The sequence below is a fragment of the Homarus americanus genome, unplaced genomic scaffold, assembly GCF_018991925.1.
Source record: "Homarus americanus isolate GMGI-L3 unplaced genomic scaffold, GMGI_Hamer_2.0 scaffold19318, whole genome shotgun sequence".
Classification (NCBI taxonomy): Eukaryota; Metazoa; Arthropoda; class Malacostraca; order Decapoda; family Nephropidae; genus Homarus; species Homarus americanus.
In genome coordinates this window covers 1782349-1798582 of record NW_024732238.1, presented here as the reverse complement: position 1 = coordinate 1798582, position 16234 = coordinate 1782349, and positions in this window count along the sequence as shown.

Below are 16234 nucleotides of genomic sequence, written 5' to 3'. Positions count from 1 at the left end.
CCAAACTCTCACCCATTCTCAAACTTTTCACATTAACAGCCACCCCACCGCCACACTGACAGCCACCCCACCCACTACACTGACAGCCACCCCACCGCCACACTGACAGCCACACCTGACAGCCACCCCACCCCTACACTGACAGCCACCCCTGCCACCTGACAGCCACCCCACCCCACACTGACAGCCACCCCACCCCACACACTGACAGCCACCCCACCGCCACACTGACAGCCACCCCACCCCCACACTGACAGCCACCCCACCGCCACACTGACACACCCCACCCCACACTGACAGCCACCCCACTGCCACACTGACAGCCACCCCACCCTACACTGACAGCCACCCCACCGCACACTGACATACACCCCACCCCTACACTGACAGCCACCCCACCGCCACACTGACAGCCACCCCACCCCTACACTGACAGCCACCCCACCGCCACACTGACATACACCCTCCCATACACTAACCTCCCCCCCCACCCCCTTATACATTGATGTCACCTACGTATTAGTGTATTGCTATTATGATTATTATCAGGTAATGGCCAGTGAAACTAACCTAACCTAACACCAACACCACACGAATACAACCACCCACCACAAAATGCTACCACCACAACCACCCACCACAAAATGCTACCACCACAACCACCCACCACACATTTCTACACGATTACTAATACTATTATTGTCATTATTGTCATTATTGTCATGATTGTCATTGTTGTTATCTTTATATCGTTGTGTTATTATCTTTTTTTCAATATATAAATTCCATTATTACTAATTACACGAGGATATAACTGGACCTCACAGTTAATACCGGACACAAAAAACTTGGTCTCCAAAAGTACATTCTTACGCCATCTGTTGACAAAAATATGAACTAACAACGAGGATATAACTGGACCTCACAGTTAATACCGGACACAAAAAACTTGGTCTCCAAAAGTACATTCTTACGCCATCTGTTGACAAAAATATGAACTAGCCAAATATTTAGCCAATCACACATCAGAGCGGGAGTATTTGACCAATAGGAGAGCAGCTTAGTCCATGCCAGGCTGCATGGTTGTTGTGTGTTGGTAGTTTGACTTGTATTATAATGTTGTCGCTTTGGAAGGCCATAGTAAACCCCCTTTTATATGACTCGCTGTTATGATTGGTGGAGAGAGATGGTCATAGCAGTGTATATAAAGGAGTGTGAGGTTCATGTACGCACACACACACACACACACATACACATGCATACAGTACACACACACACCGTGTCGTATTTTTCTATTTTTTTATATATAACATGCTCCCATGTTCCATATTATTCCTGTAATGATGTGTTAAATTTACTATTATATATTCTAGTCACCTTACCCTGTGCTGGTAAGGTTTTAACTGTCATTATTTGTTCAAGCCCATCTTATTTCTTTATTTTGTATTGTAACAAGCATTCTTTGTTCTCTAACGACCATTTGCATCGTTAAACGACCCACCGGCGGGTCGCGTGGCGGGAGCCGACCTTATATATAGGACCCACCAACTGACTTGAGTCAGTTCAGTCCTCTTGTCATACAGTCCACATCCTTTGAGTGTCACTTGTTACTTATACTTAATTTATTTGTGTTGTTCCTGTCGCCACCAATGTGGTATATCTATGTGAGTACCTATTTATGTCTCTGTTTGTGTCCATCAGTATTTGCTTAGTTGTATTCAAGTAATTCAGTGTTGTTTCACGTTAGTTAATTTCAGTGATAGTTTTTATATGTTTATGCAGTGTTAACGTAATCCAATGCTTTATTTTTATTCTTTTGATGTTTCGATGTTTAGTATCATTTGTGTCTTAAAAGTTTCGATGGTGAATCAATTTGTTGTGACAGCCTACGAGGCTCTTTATTGCGTTAATATTTAATCAATTAAATTCTTAAAGAGGTCAAGAGAATTAAGAAAAAAAAAGACTAACAGAGACATACTATATTAGAAGACTAGATATATAGATAGATAGATGAAAGAGAGAGAGAGAGAGAGAGAGAGAGAGAGAGAGAGAGGTGATCCATCTCTTGATTGGTCCCTTTCAATAATGCACCGATAAGAAATAATTTATTGAAAGAGAGAGAGGGAGAGAAAGGTTGGTGGGGTAATGCATAGAGAAAGTAAAAGGAAAAAGTACGAAACGGAAGTGAAAGGAAGGGAGAAAGGAAGGGAAAAATAGAGAAAGGGGAATTAGGAAAAGAAAATGGGAGGACTATGGAAAGGGTGAGTGAAATCAAGGAACTCATAGATACAAGAAAATATTTGTTCTTTTCCATTATTCCTTTCTTTACTATCCTCCTTTTCTTATTCTTTCTATTTTGTGTTTCTTTTCCTCGTCTTCTATTCCTTCTTTCCTTACCCACCTCCCCTCTCTCTCTCTCTCTCTCTCTCTCTCTCTCCTATTTCAGTTCTCATTCCCTCACCCCCTCCTTATTTCTCCTTCCTCCTCTTTACCCCCCTTCCATTTCGCCTCTTCTTCTTCCTCTCCTCTTCTCATTCTCCACTCCTATCTATCTCCCTCCTCCATTCCTTCCCACTATTCTCTCTCCTATCCCCTCATCCATCCCCTCCATCCCATCCCCTTTCTCCTCTCCTCTATTCCCTTTCCATCCACCGAAATAGGATCACTGCCTACCCTTCCCATCTGTGTGTAAGAGCAAGACAAATATGGGATACAGACCAGGCAAACTCCACTCCCGCCGCCACTGTCAGTTGGATGAGGGAAGAGGTGGATGACGGAGGTCTGGATGAAGGAAGAGGTGGATGACGGAGGCCTGGATGAAGGAAGAGGTGGATGACGGAGGCTTGGATGAAGGAAGAGGTGGATGACGGAGGGCTGGATGAGGGAAGAGGAAGATGAGAAGGTGATGAGAAAGGGTTGGGTGAGGGACGGTTGAGGGAGGGTTGGATGAGGGAGGAGGAGGAGGAGCTGGAGGAAGAGGAGGAGGTGGATGAGGGTGAAGGGGAAAGGGAGAAGGGAGAGGGAGAAGGGAGAGGGAGGCAAGCTATCAGTCATACCGTTTATTTGACATCTCTCCCTCCTACCCCCCCCCCGCCATCACCCCCAAGGAGAGATACTGAGGAGGAGGGGGGGGGGTCTCCTTATTGTAGTGGAAAGTGGATCATTTATATCCTTGTCTCTCCCTGTCTCTCTCCCTGTCTCTCTCCCTTCCTTACTTTGTCTCCCCTCCCTCCTTTCCTCCCTTTACTTTATATCCCACTTTCTTTTTGTTAACTTTCCTCTCCCTCTCATTCTCCCCCTCTCCCTCTTCCCTCTTTACTCCCCCTCTCCCTCTATCTTCCTCCTTCCCTCTCACTCTCCCCATCCCTCTCACTTCCTCAAAACTACTGTCATTTCCCGACATTTTCCCCCTCCCACTCCTCTTCCTTCCTTTCCGTAACATCTTGCTACTTTCCCGTCCCATAAAAACGAAAATATTACCGAGATAACTCCTATCCACCCACACACACACACACACACACACACACACTGTCTGTCTCTACACCTTCCATATATTGTACGTCTTCCCTCCCCCCTTACCCCCTCCCCTCTATCCATCCATCCGTCCATCCATCCATCCAGCCATCCATCCATCCATCCATCCATCCATCCGTCCGTCCATCCATCCATCCATCCATCCATTCATCCATCCATCCATCTATATGTGTATAATAACCCCATCATTTGCCTTCACCCTGTTGATGTGGACAGTTTCTAGAGGCGCTGAAAACAGTAGTGAAGATGGAGTGTTGTTGGAGAAGAGAGGGAGAGTGGGGGAGAAAGGGGGGTGAGGGAGAGGGAGGGGGTGTGTGGGTGGGTGAGTGAGAGGGATTGGAGAGGGTGAGATAAGGAGAGTGAGTGTGAGAGGGAGGGTGAAAGAGTGTGTTGAAGGAGTGTTTAGTCTTTCCATAGGTTCTCTCTCCTCTTCTTCTTTACGTGGAAGAGAATAAGAGGAGAGGAAAGAAGGGGAAGAGAGCACTAGCGAAGAGGAGATAGGATAGAGGGAGATAAAGGAAGGAGGAGGAGGAGGAGGAGGAGGGGGAGACGAAGGAGGAAGAGGAGGAGGAGGAGGAGGACACAGGTGAGGTGGCTTTCTGACTTTACGCTAATGGTCGATTTTCCAATGATGGAGGCGAAGTGAGGAGAAAGAAGGGAGGCGGAAGGGAGAGAGGAGGAGGGGGGAGGTAGAAGCGTTGAAGATGGGGAAGCAAGAGAGAAGAAAGAGAGAGAGAGAGAGAGAGAGAGAGAGAGAGAGAGAGAGAGAGAGAGAGAGAGAGAGAGAGAGAGAGAGAGTGTGTGTGTTACGTCCTTACACCCCCAGTCATTAATTATACCAGCTTTACTCTTTGTAAATATTAATACTTGAATATTATACTTAATAAAATAAAATAAAAACTGAGTAATGTATTTAACTAATTTGTTACAAAACTGACTGAATTATGTTTCTTACAATTTACACAATTTATAAGTAATTTGAAGAATATTGATGGTCATTAGTATTTTTATATATATATGTGTGTGTGTGTGTGTGTGTGTGTGTGTGTGTGGCTCGGGCTGGCTTGTAATGTGTTTTTTCTCTCTCTCTACCCTAAATTGTGTTGTTCTTGACATTCACTTCTGCACAGGCACACACACACACACACACACACACACACACACCCTCTCTAACCTGACAAATACGACGGTTTTAGACAGCAAATTGGTAACCTCCGCGGATAGATAAAGTTATTTAAGCGTGGTCTTACCTGAACTGCGGGACATTAATCATTCCCACGTCCACGACACATGAAGAATGCAGCCAATTTTCACCCTTAAGAGAGCGTATGCCTCACCCCGGGCGCTGGGAACTAACCGATATTTTCACAAGGAGAGGAAGAGCCGGGTGTAGAGATAATAATGAATATAGAGAATGAAGGAGAGGGAATGAGAGAATGAATGAAGGAGAGGGAATGAGAGAATGAATGAAGGAGAGGGAATGAGAGAATGAATGAAGGGGAGGGAATGAGAGAATGAATGAAGGAGAGGGAATGAGAGAATGAATGAAGGAGAGGGAATGAGAGAATGAATGAAGGGGAGGGAATGAGAGAATGAATGAAGGAGAGAGATGATAGGATGTTATGGGAATGATGATGATGATGATGATGATAAATGCTAGTAATTATAACACGAACACAAATAACTGTATTACAATAAACTAGTAGGTAGTAGGCAGCTACTAAACAGGGAGGTACTACCGCCTGGGAAGATATAGGAAGCATAATGTGTGTCCGGGTGGGCTAATCCCCGTAAAAAAATTGGGGTAAAAATTAAACCAACAAAAAATAACACACACAGACACACAGACACAGACACACACACACACACAGACACAGACACAGACACACACATATCTGTCGGGAACACTAGGCAAGCCCGAGGGAGGATTGGCCTTCACTGTCGGGTCCTAATTGGACTGACACACCCGATAAACGACCAAAGTTTCCGACGGAGAAAACTGGACGGAAACCTCCAGCGAAGAGAAAGTAGGAGAGAAAGTAATTAAAGGGTTGAGAAAGTGATTAAGTTAATCCTTGATAAGAGAGAGAGAGAGAGAGAGAGAGAGAGAGAGAGAGAGAGAGAGAGAGAGAGAGAGTGTACAATGGTTTTGACATATAAAAATAAAAACTCATAAACAGAGATGGATAACACACACACACACACACACACACACAGAGACACACACACATACCCACACACACACATACCCAATAATACACACACAACACACACACACAATAATATCATCAATAATAATAATATTAATGGCACAAATAAATTTACGCTAAATTGGCTTAATCTTTGAGCTATCTACGTTCTAATCGTTATACTCTTCATTTATTTACCCTATATCACAATAGGTAACACTGACAGGTAGATATAAAGTAATTGTTGTCGTCCTGGGGTTAAAATGATAATGGAATAATGACGTTAATCTTCCTGGGATTTAAAATGACCTTGGTATAACTATGGTAATCATCCTGGGGTTAAAAAATCACTGGAGGATATTGATTTTTTTTCTATATGATGCTGGACAATAATAACAAGTATATATTAAATATTTCTGGTCTTCCTGGGGTAAAATAGACATTGGGATGATACGGTAATTTTCCTGGGGTTAAAATTCAGTTGTGGAAATTAAAAAAAAATATTCCATGGATTAAAACGGATTGGACCTATACAGTAAATCCACAAATCAATCCACGAACGAGGAACTCTATTAACATGGAAGTGATTGAACCAACTTTTCAATCTCTCTCTCTCTCTCTCTCTCTCTCTCTCCCTCTCTCTCTCTCTCTCTCCCTCTCCCTCTCTCTCTCTCTCACACACACACACACAATCACACTAAAAGCTGGCAGGTAAGAGGAGTTACCTGGGAGTCAGCGAGGCGAGTCACGGATCTTCTGAGACAACACCAAGACGTCTTAGTATCTTTCTCTCTCTTTCTCTCTTTTCTCCATTTCTCTTTTTGTTTCTCTTTGTTTTCTTTTTCTCAGATAAAGAAAATCAATGCATATAGACACAAACAGACACACACACACACACACACACAAATGCACAGAGATACATGGAGTCTCTATGATTCACACACAGCAAGCGGGAGAGAGAGAGAGAGAGAGAGAGAGAGAGAGAGAGAGAGAGAGAGAGAGAGAGAGAGAGAGAGAGAGAGACTTCACAGCCACTCCTCAGACGATCTTACTAAAACACGACACTTGGTGGTATCTTAATGGGCTACCACCAACCTTAATCATATTTCAATTATTTCAACTTTTCGAGAAAATTAAATTCTGGGAGGATCAAAATGTAAAGAAAAAAAAATAATATCAATTACACGTCAAGTTTCTTATAGAGTATTGAAGTCTTTTGTTTATATATAATGGAGGATTATATACGAGGAAATAACGCTACTCTTTAATAATGATGATGGTGGTAATGTATATACGTCTACTACTACTACTACTATTCCTAGCTGTGTTGAGTTAGTTGAGCCGCAGATCTATACGGCATTCAGTGACTGTTGCCTCATAGTCAATATCTGCAACTGTTGTCGGCTTTGGGGCCGATGCTCTCGTTCCCCTGAAGGAGAGAGAAGGGCAGTCGACATCTCATCCAGGCTGTAACATAACTTCTGTGCTGTTGCGTCTGTTCAGATAACATCTCCGCCAGAGTCTGGCGTAGAAGCATCTTGCACTTGGTTCCATCCCACCAGAGGTTGTGAACACTAGAGGAGTGAAGCTGCCTTGATTAACGTTCTGAATTCTCTCCCCGTATGCCCTTATCTTGTCGTTCTCGTTCCTCCTGTGTGCAGCGTCGAGAGCTAATTTACGGTGACATGCAGCCATGGGATAAAAAATCCTGATGTCTAAGAAGGCTCGCTGTCCCTGCGTCCAGAATCCTCGAGCACTGCGTCAACACGGGCTTCGTTGGATGTGTTTGAAGTCCTATGTTGGAAATTCTTACCGTCCAATGGAAGGAGGGTCGGTTCTACCCTGACATCACGACAGATTTCCTTCAACATATTTGCTGTGAGATCCCTTACTTCGTCATGCCTCATGCATACGAAGCCCCCTTTCTTGCACACTATGGCGTGGTCACTGTCATAGGAAGGGCCACACACACGCATTGGGAGGGCAAACCTTCTACTGGCCTACCGTACCTTAGAGCAATGGCTTCTGTAAATTCTTGTTTATTGAGAATGAAACCATTTGCCCTTATGGGTAACGTAGTTAACCAGTTCTAGGCGCCCACCTCCTGCGCTATAGCAACTACACCTCCTCCTACTACTACGACTGCTTTTTACGGCCATATAATTAGGGGTGAAGAGATGCTGGAAGAAGTATTCCCAGACTAAATTATAGTTAGAAGGACTAGGGAAAGGCACAGAATGAATGACACCACGAAAAAATCGAACATTGCTAAAAAAAAAAAAAATCCCTTCCCGAATATATTTAGAATAGGGGGTCGTGGTCACCATCCCTAAGACATAAGAACGACACCATGATTGATTGATTGGTCGGTCTCCCACACACCTCGACAACCTCCAACAGTGAGACTTCTCTTGTTCTCTCCCCACCAATATTCTCAACACTCACCTTGGCCATCTCAACATTCACCTTGGCCATCTCAACATCCACCTTGGCCATCTCAACATCCACCTTGGCCTTCTTAACATCCACCTTAGGTTAGGCTAGGTTCCTTTACTACAGTCTACAATCCCTTAATGAGTTTCCTGCTCTTTTTAATCTAAGTTCTGGTTCTTACTTTTTATATCAAGTTCGTTTTCTTTAAGTGTGTTTACCATTAAGAGAGGAGGAGGAGGAGGAGCAGGAGGAGGAGGGGTAAGGCGGAGGAGGAGGAGGAGGGGGGGATTTAAGGTGAGGGGTGAGGATGATGAAAGAGGTATTGGAGAAAAAGAGGAGGTGGAGGAGGAGGAGTGGGGATTGAAGAAAAGAAGGAAGAGGAGGGAAAGAAGAAGAAAAGGAAGATGAGAATACGATGGATGAAGTGGAAGAGGAGGAGGAGAGGGATTAGAGGAGGGATATGAGATGGGAGAAACTGAATGGGAAAGACATAAGGGTTAGAGAGAGAGAGAGAGAGAGAGAGAGAGAGAGAGAGAGAGAGAGACGCCCATGATCACACTTTCATCTTTCATTGCAGTAATTAGAGGTAAATAATTGTATACCTGTTAATGAGGGGAGGAGGGTGCCAGGGCCTCTGTAATTACCTGTTTGTTTATCTTGTGCTCAAGGTTAATTGCGTGATCATTACCTCCTTTAATAAAGGTAAACAAATGGATTGATAAATATAAATGGAGAGAGAGAGAGAGAGAGAGAGAGAGAGACGCCCATTATGCTCATTTTTATGTTTGTTAATTCGTATTTCTCTGTTGTATTTTATTTGCTAAATCAGGCTTCCGGCAAAAGGAATGTTGCTACTCTTACGCGCATGCGTGAATTTAGGTTAGTGTGGTTGCCAATAAGTGATAATTTTTCCAACACGTAATACTGCAACGATTTTCCCCTCCAAACTATACACACACAGCTAACAATTTTCTCCCCCCTTTCGTAAACAACTCCTTCACCTGAACTGACCTAAAATTAGACCTGGCGGGAAGTTACGAGCTTCTTCGGACACTTTCACTGTGGCAAGAGTCGGCAACTACGAGGTACAAGGGAGACGTAAATAATATACCCAGACAAGCAACTACCCGGCGCTAGAGTGAGTTATCCCTTGAAGCCACCAAAGTCCACCAACAGATGGCGTTGTTAGCCACTCCTGCACCATCTGGGTCCTCACCTCCTTCCTGCCTGAGGTATGAGAGTGGGCCAGTTCAGGTGGTCGAGGAGGATGAAAGGAAGGAAGGAGGTGCTGGAAGGGAGGGAGGGAGGGAGGGTCTACTGTCAATACGCCATCATAGGTGCTGTTTATCTCTTGTTGCTGAATATCACTATCACCACACGTCACTTTCACCTGTGTACCTACGTCTGCATTACCACGTTCACATCCTATCATAGACACATGAGAGAGAGAGAGAGAGAGAGAGAGTACAGAAAAGCTGACTGATACTTTACCGCTGATTGGACCATCGTGTGGAGGCGACCAATAGGCCAACTTACTCTCCCGGTGGTAATAACTGTTGTCACGCTGATACAGTGACGCTCGGTTCTGATTCCTGTTGAAAAACGAGCGGGAAAACGACGCAGTTGTGATGTACCTGATGATCCTTGATAATGTGTTGGTAATCCAGTGAAGGGAACTGCATACCGCTGCCTCATACGGTGTTCATAACTCAGTGGAACATGGATCACCTGAAGATTAACTCCCGACTTATTTTACCTTAAGATTAACCTAACCTAACCATAATCTAACCTAACCCAACCATAACCTAACCATAACCTAACCATAACCCAACCATAACCCAACCATAACCTAACCATAACCTAACTCAACCTAACCTAACCTAACCATAACCTACCATAATACTTTGTTTGTAACTAAGGAACTGTGTCTTTCTCCCTACCACACACACACCAATGAAAAAGTTTGACCGTAGTTCAGTAATTGGCAGCGTCATTTTGTGGTGTGATACTTCTCTCACCTGACTTTCAAAGTGGACACAGGTAAACTCTGGTCAAATTACTACCTGATGTACCACAGTATAACTCTCACCTGCCCCCCCACACCCCCCGCCCTCTACACCTCTCCCGCCCCATCCCCGTCTCTTACCCTTCATTCACCCTGATTGTGTTTCCCTTACTGTTCGAAGAGTTCCCTGAACCCCTGACCCGTGACCCCTTGATTCCTTTCCTGACCTTCACCCGTGACCCGTGTTCCCTGATTCCTTACCCCTAACCCGTGATTCCTGACACGTGAACCTTGACCCCAGGCTGTGACCCCTGACCCATGACCCCCTGATTTCATAGGTCACGCCCGCATGAATGCCCGCGAGGATGGTTACGATTCAATACCCTTGTCCTTGACCCCTAACCAGTAACCCGTGACCCCTGACCCCTGACCTGTGAACCCTGACCCGTGAGCTTATGGCTCTTAACTCTGTTGCCAAGTTTTATATAAATCCATCAGCTTTTGAGAGATTTATGACCCTTACAGTGTGTGTGTGTGTGTGTGTGTGTGTGTGTGTGAATCCTGACGAATAGATCAAACACACACACACACACACACACACACACACACACAAACACCTAACCAAAACTTGGCCCCATGAGTCCTGAGGGATGAACCAGCCCACCACAGTCTCGTCAACATCAGAGCGAGGGAAGGAGGGTTGTTAAAACTAAGGCTACATGCTTAAACTTTTTGGCCAGAGTTCCTTTTGAGCTGAAAGTCCTTTTGTAGGGCGAACTTTTATGTCCTGTTTTTGGGGTGAATTTGTTCCTCCCCACGATGAGAGATAGGAGAGGAAAGGGTTAAGAGAGGTGGAAGGGGAAGGAAGAGGAGAGTTGAAGGGAGAGGACGATTGGAATGGGAGAGGGAATGAAGAGGAGAGCTGGAAGGGAAGAGGGAGGACTGAAAGTGGAAGAGCAGGGGATAGTAGAATTGAAAGTAGAAGTGGGAAAGATGGAACATAAAAAGAAGGGTGAGAGTTGGGTGTAGGAAGGGAGTAGTGATTTAGAAATGGAATAGAGGAAAAGCGGTGCGAACGACGGAAGTAGAGAGGAAGGGAAAAGGGAGTTTGGGAAGGCGTGTCCATATGCTGAGAGAGAGAGAGAGAGAGAGAGAGAGAGAGAGAGAGAGAGAGAGAGAGAGAAGCGACTCTCTCCTCTGGGTATGGGGAAGAGGAAGTCAAGGCAATAAAGAAAGAGAGAGGGAAGGAGAGATAAAGAGATAGGGCAAAAATAGAGATAGGAGGAAGTAAAGGAGGTGGGATTAAAAGAGGAGAGAGAGAGAGAGAGAGAGAGAGAGAGAGAGAGAGAGAGAGTTTAAAAATTAGAGAATAAAAGTTCTGTGAATATGAATAGATAGATAGATATATAGATAGACAGGTAAAGAATGAGAAAGGTGGAGTACGAACAGACGTGAATAAAGGATAAACGAAGAGAGAAAGACGAAAGACGGGAATAAGAAAAATGGTAAAAAAAACAAACAATAATATTTACAGAGGTTGGACAGAGACACAGACAAGAAAAGATTCATGAATTCTGAAAAAAATATTGTCATTGGGGGGTGAAGGGTTCCTGAAGGAGAGAGAGAGAGAGAGAGAGAGAGAGAGAGAGAGGTACTATATTCCTTCGAGTCAGGGAAAAAACGAAGTAAATTACTGTAGGGGAAAAATGGTCCTCTCGAGGGCGTTAGGGTTGGAGGCATTAAGGGACGTCATTGTGGTGTACAGGTATTTGGATAGACTTAATTAAGCTTACCTGTTTGCTCTGGGAGGCTTAGAGAGGTAGATGTAAACATTATTGTGTAAGATGGAACTAAGCTGGGCTAACTTAGAGTACTTGAGTATTATAGTAGAAAGTAGAGTGTATAAGACTTTACTTCACATTATACATCGAGAAAGAGAAGTTCTATGAGTCTTATACGGTTTAATATAGAGGAGAGGAGTGTTTTATAAGGCTCGAAGAAGGCAGGATCGAGGAGAGTCTTATAAGGCTTACTCGATTGATTACAGAAGCGAATAACGTTCCATAATACTGTCATAATATTTGTTCGAGTACAGTTCAATAACACTCACACAACATAAGCCTTACATTCAGCTTCATAAGACCATAACACACACACACACACACACACACACAGTTACAGTATTGACGCATTACAGGATCATTCTTAGTCCAGAGGGTTCTGTTCTTTCACCTATTCTTCCTTCTTTTATCAATGACTTACTTCGCACTACGACTGATCCTATCCATTCTTATGCTGATGATTCTACTCTTGACTCTTCTTCACATTTTCCCCTCCTAACTCTCAAACTGGATCTGTTTCAAGAGCTGATATCGTTTCATCTATCAATACGGATCTGTGCAGCATCTCCGAATGGTGAGGTAGAAATTTGGTTAAATTCAATAATAATAAAACACAGTATTTACCAATTGCATTTATCAAATTAGGATCTCCCACCAATCACATTTCAGGACGCAATCATTCTGCCAAGTTCTAAAACAGATATGCTAAGCCTCACCATTTCCTCTAATACATCATGGAAGCCGCACATCCACAACATTGCTAAAGCTGCCTCCCGAAAGCTGGGAATGCTGTACAGATGCCGTAGATGCATTTTACCCTCTGGAGCAGTTGCTTCACGGTTATAAGGATTCTCATTCGTCCTAACTGGAGAGTACTGCTCTCATATCTGGGGTGACTCTCTTCTTCTGTCCAACTGTTAGATAGGGTGAATCAAAGGCATTTCGTCTTATTGACTCTCCCCTTTAGTTGATAATCTCTTCCTTCGCAAGAAATGTTGCTCACTCTCTCTCCTTACATGTACTTTAACGGGTAATGTTCGGTGGATTTGGCATCCTGTGTCAGCAAGGCTGTGGGCTCGTAACACCAGTCTTGCCCGCGGTGCCCACCATTTGTGGCTGTCGGTCACACTAGAATAACCCGTTATAGTACACCCTTCTTTCTTCACGCAGCCAAACTGTGGAATGCTCTGCCTTCTTCTGTTACCATACAATCTGTCTCACTTCAAAAAGCTGGTTTTCCGGCACCTTTGTGGTGTAGATTAATATAATTTTTCTTTTCTGTTTTTAATATCTTTTTACTCCTTTTTTTTCGCCCCCTTGGCTCTGTTAGGGTCGATGACCTGTGCTGGGTGAGCTATTCCAGTAAAAAACAAAAACAAAACAATATAAAGCTCATACACTCACGATACAAGATTAGGTACAGTTTTATAGGAACTAAACAATACAGTAAAGTTCTAAAGCTCTTATATATAATACAGTAGAGTTATCAGTTTTTAAACACAATGCAATTGACTTATAAGTCCTTACCGGCTCACAGTACACTTATAACACTTTACAGTACACTTATAAGCCCTCAAATACAAGTCAGAAGTTGGTACACAGGAACCAGTGTTTACTGTTGCTCTCTGTGTGTGTTGTTGATTCTTTTCTGGATAAGTACAACACGAATGAAACACTTTTTGGTCTGTGGAAATTGTCGTGTCTGTACGTATGTATGTGGATATTGTTCGTGTGTAAGTCTCTCTCTCTCTCTTCCGAATCTGTACACAGAGATACAAAAACACACAACACAAACAGAGGTTATCGTCACCTTTGATCAAACGCACTATGACATTTTTTTGGCGTGTGTGTGTTTTATTTTGAAGCCCTTTAAAGGTTTTGTGCTAGAGTGCCAATTTTTGTATGTTACCCGCTGGTGTGTTGTGTTGCCCGGCCACTCACATCACACGTCCAGACTTGTTCCACCGATAGATATTTTATTTTTTTTAACTCTGAAATTTTACTCGACGGTCGAACGCGGATGTCATTCTGTCCTGTGACGCGGGCAGTAAATACATTCCCTCACTTAATGGTCTTATTTGGACTATTTAGCTAGGTTTATTTTTTATTTACATTCCGTTCTACCTACAATTCTGCTATTATTTTTGTTGTTATTCTTGTTATCCTTTCGTTTCCCTTCATCTGTGTATAAATTCTCATCTAATTTTTATTTCTTAAACTTCTCGATAACTAATGGTGTGTATTTATTAGTAGATGCAGGGGTGTTAAGTGTGAGTTGTTTCCGTTCGTTTCTCTTCTTGTTATATTACGACGATCGAGTCTTCTGGTATTACACTCACAATAGGAATGAGTCTTTAAGAGCCCATCCACGACTAAGGTGATCTCTGGAAATTCTCACCTCCTACCTTCCTTCCCTCACTCTAGCCTCACCTCCTTCCTGCCTTCCCTCGGTCTATCCCTTCCTCTCTCCATCCCGCCTTTCTTCTTTCCTTCTCTCTTTTCCTCCCTTCTTCCTCCCTTCCTTCCTAACATCATATTTTCCTCCCTTCCTCTCTTCCACAAGCCTTTCCTCCCTCCTTCTTTCTCGTCTTTCCCTCATGCCTTTCCCACGCTCCATCCTTCCCACCCTTCCTCCCTCCATCCCTCCCTATCCATCTCTACTCGCCACCAGACGTAACATATACAAGACTGCTAGCCCCCACATCCCTAGTCCTTCGTTCGTCAATCTTATCTCCCCTAAATGGTATTCAACTGGCACAATAGTCACACAGGCATAACACAGGCATAGAGTCTCTGAGCAGCTTAGGCACCATTTTAGCCGCCATCTCTGTGCTCTAAAGTTAAATGGTAAGGTAGTTAGATACGCTCTCGCTGTCTCAATTATAAGGGAGGGGAGGGAAGGGGAGAGGAGGGGAGGGGAGGGGAGGGGAGGGGAGGGTGAAAAGGATTGACATGGGAATCGCTTGAGAATTTGGGATCTAGATGGGTCTTCCTCTTCCTCTTCCTCTTCCTCCTATTTCTTCTCCTAGTCCCCTCCTCCTCCTATACCTCCATTTCGTCCCCCTCCTCCACCTCTTCGTCCTTCTCCTCGTACGTTCGACCAATAGAACGGCAGCAGTGGCATTAGTCTCCCACGGGGCGGAAGGCTGACGCACAGACGGGAGCTGGACCAGTTCACTGAGGCATACGGAAAGCAGTCCATTAGTAGAGGCTGGACAGGGTCAGTCGGCTGGCTGAAACACTCCTGCCTTCTGCTGAGAGTTGCAACTGAGGGAATTACTTTTACTACTACTACTACTACTACTATTACTGCTACTACTACTACTACTACTTTTTTCTTTTTTTTAATGGCCTCCATCCTCCCCTTATAGACATACCTTCGCCGCCATTTTATTACCTTAAAATTAAATATCCTTATACCTAAGTAGCTACCCTGGCTGTGTTGAATTAGTTGAGCTGCAGATCTATGCGGCATTCAGTGACTGTAGCCTCATAGTCAATATCTGCAACTGTTGTCGGCTTTGGGGCCGATGCTCTCGTTCCCCTAAGGCAGAGCAAAGCCGACCTAAGGAGAGAGAAGGACAGTCAACATCTCATCCAGGCTGTAACATAATTTCTGGGCTGCTGCTTCTGTTCGGATAGCATCTCCGCGAGTCTGACGTGGAAGCATCTTGCACTTGGTCCCATCCCACCAGAGGTTGCGAACACTAGAGGAGTGAAGCTGCCTTGATCAACGTTCTGAATTCTCTCCCCGTATGCCCTTATCTTGTCGTTCTCGTTCCTCCTGTGTGCAGCATCGAGAGCTAAGTTACGGTGACATGTGGCCTACTATTGTTACTTTTTAAAGCGTGGCCTCCAGCCTCCCCCAATAGCCGTACTTTCGCCGACATTACTACCATTACTACTACTACTACTAGTAACGACTACTACTACTGCGAATGTTGTCACCATCGGAAGCTGTTGTCTACTCTCCCCACCACCACCATCACAATTATCACCATCATCACCACTACAGCTATCTGTTGCCTTTACCAAGAATCGATCACCACCCACCACCATCACCTCCACCTCGACAAGAGACAGACAGACACACAGAAACATGCATCCGGATAATAGCATACAGACATATATACTGTACACACACAGCGGCGACAGACCAACAGAATCAAATTAGGATGACACAAGCTGCCATCCTCACTGGTCATCCTCCCTCCTACCTCACCCTGTCCAAT